Raw genomic sequence first — 5,232 nt, forward strand, 5'->3', positions numbered from 1 at the left:
CCTATTGTGCGGTCATGACAGCTACTAAATGTTGTCACCTTACAATTACACCTTTATTGCTATTGCAACTTTGCCTTTTACTTCCATTGTGAATAGTTCCTCTATGGTGCATGACTGTCTTGTTTTTCAGCTAATAAATTCTCCATTCTCTTGGTAACATCACTGCTTTTGTAATGTCTATTGTTACAATTTCCACAGAGGCCAATAACTGTTTTGCTCCTGTCATTAGATTTTTTTCTGAGATATTTTGAAAGGTATTAGAATGGCCACCCCACCTGAATGGATTTGTATTTGAGTTCTTTCTCCATAGAAAGCAGAACACAAGGTATTTTCTCCCAATCTTCAACTATCTGATAGTTTTCCTGCTGTGTCTAATGACCTTCCTATTACAGGCCCTCCACAATGATGTTTATTTGCCAGAAGAGCCTCTGAAAGATGCACCAAACAATGTTGAACTTTAAAACATTAGTCTGGCTATATCAAAGTATACCACCTGACCTATCAAGACACCTTATATTCTTTGTTAGGTATTGCAATCCAAAGTAAACAGGCAGGAGGCTGGAAGAACACAGCAAGCCAGGCAGTATCAGAGGTGGAGAAGTCAATGTTTTGGGTGTAACCCTCCTGATATTATTTGTCAAAACGTGTGGTGCTGACAGCCGGTCAGGCAGCATGCGTGGAGGAGGAGAGTTGACATTTCAAGCATAAGCTTGTGCTTGAAACGGCGACTCTCCTGATCCTCAGATGCTGCCTGACCAGTTGTGCTTTTCCAGCGGTGCACTTTTTGACTCTGATCTCCCGCATCTACAGTCCTCATTTTCTCCTACCTTATGTTCTTTGAAATTCTAATACATCATCTGATTATTGTAATGGATGCAGAAATCTAAAAACACATGTTCATAAATCCCTAGGACTATATTCCTAATAGGATCGTCCAATTGACAGCATCTTCCGATGCTGACCTGACCAAGAGATTGCACAGCATCTCATTTCCAAGGAATAAAAATGTAATTGCATCAGAAGCAGTTCAGAGAAGGTGCAACACATTAATTCTACAGGTGAAAGTCTTACAATGAGAGATCAAGCAGTTTAGGCCTATATTCACAAGAGTTTACAAGGAAGAAAGAAGGTCTAATTGAGGTATATAATATCCTTACAGTGATTAGTAAAGTAGAAACAGAGCAGCTGTTTCCCCTCATGTGGCAAATCTAGAATGAGAGGCTAACAGATGGCAAATTTAAAACAGGTGAGGAGGAATTATTTCTCTCAAAGGGGCATGAGTCTGTGGAATTCACTAGCCCAGTCATGATAGTATTAAAATTCAGACCAGGTTCAAGAGGTTGAATTGCCTACTCTTTCTCCTTGTTCTTATGGTTAAGCAGACCCAAATACCACTTCATGTCCAGTACCTGCCTGTCAGAATGTACAGCAACCTTGCCCTAAATAGCAAAATTTGTTTTGTGATTTCAATAACTTAATTAAAACAGTTAAAATCTTTGGATAGAATGTCAAAAACTGCCTTAGTCTGTGCAACATCATAGGTGATTTATAATTATATTAAAATCGTTAAACAATATATAAAATTGTTTGTGAAAAATTGGCCTGTGCTTTAGTAACCCACTTTGCTTTGTCAGTTTCCTCTCCTGTGCACATCAACTCCAAGGTTTGGACCCTGAATCCTACACCTGAGGACACCATTCATCTGACCTGAAATGCTCCTTTGAAAGAGCTACGAGTAAAAAATGAGGTCTGCAGATGCTGGAGATCACAGCTGCAAATGTGTTGCTGGTCAAAGCACAGCAGGCAGGCAGCATCTCAGGAATAGAGAATTCGACGTTTCGAGCATAAGCCCTTCCGTCGAATTCTCTATTCCTGAGATGCTGCCTGGCCTGCTGTGCTTTGACCAGCAACACATTTGCAGCTTTGAAAGAGCTACTCAATTCATAGAATCCCTACAATGTGGAAACAGGTCCTTTGGCCCAAAAAGTCCACACTGATCCTCCGAAGAGTAACGCACCCAGACCCATTCCCCTACCCTACTACTCTACATTTACCTCTAACTAATGCACCTAACCTAGATACCCCTGAACACTGTTAGCAATTTAGCATGGCCAATTCACCTAGACTGCACATTTTTGGATTGTAGGAGGGAACCGGAACCCCTGGAGGAAACCCACAGACACAGGGAGAATGTGCAACCTCCACAGGAAAGTCACCCAAGGCTGGAATCAAACTAGGATCCCTAGCGTTGTGAAGCAATAGTGCTAATCACTGTGCCACCACACCACCCGATTATTCCCAATCTTTCCTCTTTAATTATGCAATCACAAATTTTCCAGAAGATCATGGTCCATCGCTGCATGCTCCCAAATCTATGACGACAATTTCAGGCTGATTGGTTCCCCCAGAATCAAATCTCCTCTCCCCATCACCTTATAAAAGAAACTTGCAATTCATATACTTTTCCAGTACATTAATGTCAAAATCCAATTCTTTCCTTATCCTACAGTCCGAATTACACATACAACATGTTTGGTATAAGTTAACTGAGACAAAAGGAATATGTACCCAATTGTGTAGTTGTGGTCAGGACAGACCTACTAAACTTAATTGTAAAGAAGATATAATAAAATTGATTTTACTTGTGAATGGAATAACATTGAAAACTATACATTTATGTTAGCCTCCCAGCCTGGAAACCTTCAAGTTAATTCTGGTTCCTCGAACTGGTTGTTGAATGTCCTGCTGGTATGGTGCAGAGTCTGGGGCTCAGGTGAGCACCATATGCCGCACCCTCTTTCTCCCTTCCTCCCTGTGCTCCACCCTCACCAGCAGCTTCATCTCTTCTCGCACAACCCTGCTCCCTACCCTTCCTCCCTCACCATTGCCTTACTTCTCTTCTCACTTCCTCCTATTCCCTCCACCACGGCCGCCTCTGTTCCTACTCCCGCCCTTTTCGTGCTCCACTTCCATTGGCTGATGAGTTGCTACCCGGAGCACGCGAAAGCTTCCTATTGGTCCAAAGAAGAAAATGGAACGAAAGGTGTCAAAAACAATATGCGGAGGGCGCGAGCAGAGAAAAAATACAGGACCGAGAGAGAGAGAAAGTCAGAGCAAAATAGCAGCAGGAGAGTGAAGGTGAAAGTCAGAGAGAAAAACAGCAACAGGAGAGAGAGAGAGAGAGAACGTGAAAGAGAGAAAACAACACGATAGAGAGAAAACGTGAAAGTCAGAGAGAAAAACAGCAACACGAGAGAGAGAGAGAGAACGCGTAAGTCAGAGAGAAAAGAACACGAGAGGGGTGAAAGAGAGAAAAACAGCAACACGAGAGAGAGGTCAGAGAGACGAACAGCAGAATCAGGAGTGAAAGCGGTCAGATGTGATTAAAAATCCCGGCTAGAATTGCAGGGCTTGTTTATTATACTTTGAGTGGATAATTGTGTAATATGGTCACTGTGTTCTATTATAAATGACAATAAGTATCACTGTCAGACTTAGGTTTGGTTTTATATTCAGATTATAATTTATCAGAAAATAATCATGACACTAGTACAAAACAATATCTAGTCTGGTTAATCTTTGTACTTGGTTTCAGTATTCAGGGTGAAGTCTTTGATGAATGTTACATTGGAAATAACACAACACCAGGCTATAGTCCAACAGATTTATTTGGAAGCACTGGCTTTCGGAGGGCTGCGCCTTACTCCGAAAGCCAATGTTTCCAATTAAACCTGTTGTGTGATTTTTAACTTTGTACACCCCAGTCCAACATTTGTTACACTGGGGACTGACCTCTTGGTGCCCTTGTTAACTCCCTCATGTGGTTGGAGCAGTGAAAGGCAATGATCAGAAATCTGCTACTGCTTTTTTATGTATTGTGTTTGATATTGAAGCAGATTTTTTAAAATGATCATTCACTGAGCCAGGAACTACTCAAATACTTTAGGTATATGAATTGTGAACAGTAGCTTCCTTACCACCGGATTGTAATTGTCCTTTTAATGAGTGATAGAAAATTAAAACTAGCTAGGCTGGGGATGCTTTCCTTCGAGCAGAGAAAGCCAATAGGGAATCGGATTGGTTTGTATAAAATTATGAGGGATAGAGGTATAAGCTTTTCCCATTAGAGATATCAATAAGGTAAGAGTTGGAATTTAAAGAATTTTCTTCATCCAGAGTGTGGTGGGTAGCAGGAAGTCATGGCCTGAAGCAGAAACCATCACAATATTTAAAAAGTAATTAGACTTGAAGTGCTATACAAGACTACGGGCTTAGTGTTTGATAACTGGTGTGGAAACAATGAAGGACGTCTTTCCATGTTGCGAAATTCTATCACTCTAAAACTGACCTTAGTTTGTTTTGACAAACCTGTCAATGCTTTTAAACAATGCATACTTTCAACTTCTAAATCAAGGTCCAATTGTATTGTCATTTAGGATGTGCCTTATTAACATGTAGGGCTGCTGTTTGCTAACAGTTGAATTGCTAAGGCCACTGTTCACTGCATATATTATACATGTGTATATAAGCACGTTTTCTCTTAGATATTGTAAATATGACATTGAAATATTCAGATGCTGCCATGTTAGGGATATAGTAATTATGATGAGGTGTACGCCTGAAGGATAAAGCCAACAAATAATCAGGTGTAGTGGGTAAATGTCAAATTTGGATTCAAAATGTGAAGAATATTTTATGCACATTTCAGTCAGTGCTATAGATTCAATGCAATAGATTCTGAAGTGATTTGAATGAGGACCAGGTAAATCTTACTGACCATGAGGTCCCTGATTGGGTTTGTTAACCTGGGCCAACCAAGGAGCTCTGACTGACAGGTATAGACACAAGATTCAGAGAGTCTCCTCATTCTAGGGACTGGCTCTGAGCTGGCAGGTCAGACCCCTGTATTGTGCACATGTAAATAAAGGGTGATTTGGTGACAGGATAACAGCCTCTTTGCAGTTATTTCAGACTGTTATTTCAAGTAAGATATGTTGATTAAATCACCCACTTCAGATTCTTGATAAACTGCTGAAACAGACAGTGGAGTCCTATGAGTAATTAGATAGGATCTAATTGAGAAATATCATCAATCATGTACAGGTACCTCAATACTTCATGGGACAGTATTACAGGAAGTATTTCCACAAGTCTAATCCGTGAAATGGATAGATCTGCTAGTCATGTTTAAAAGTTTACACATGTCTGTATATACCTGTGTTTTAGATTTAA

The sequence above is a fragment of the Hemiscyllium ocellatum genome, chromosome 19 (assembly GCF_020745735.1).
Source record: "Hemiscyllium ocellatum isolate sHemOce1 chromosome 19, sHemOce1.pat.X.cur, whole genome shotgun sequence".
In the NCBI taxonomy this organism is placed as follows: Eukaryota; Metazoa; Chordata; class Chondrichthyes; order Orectolobiformes; family Hemiscylliidae; genus Hemiscyllium; species Hemiscyllium ocellatum.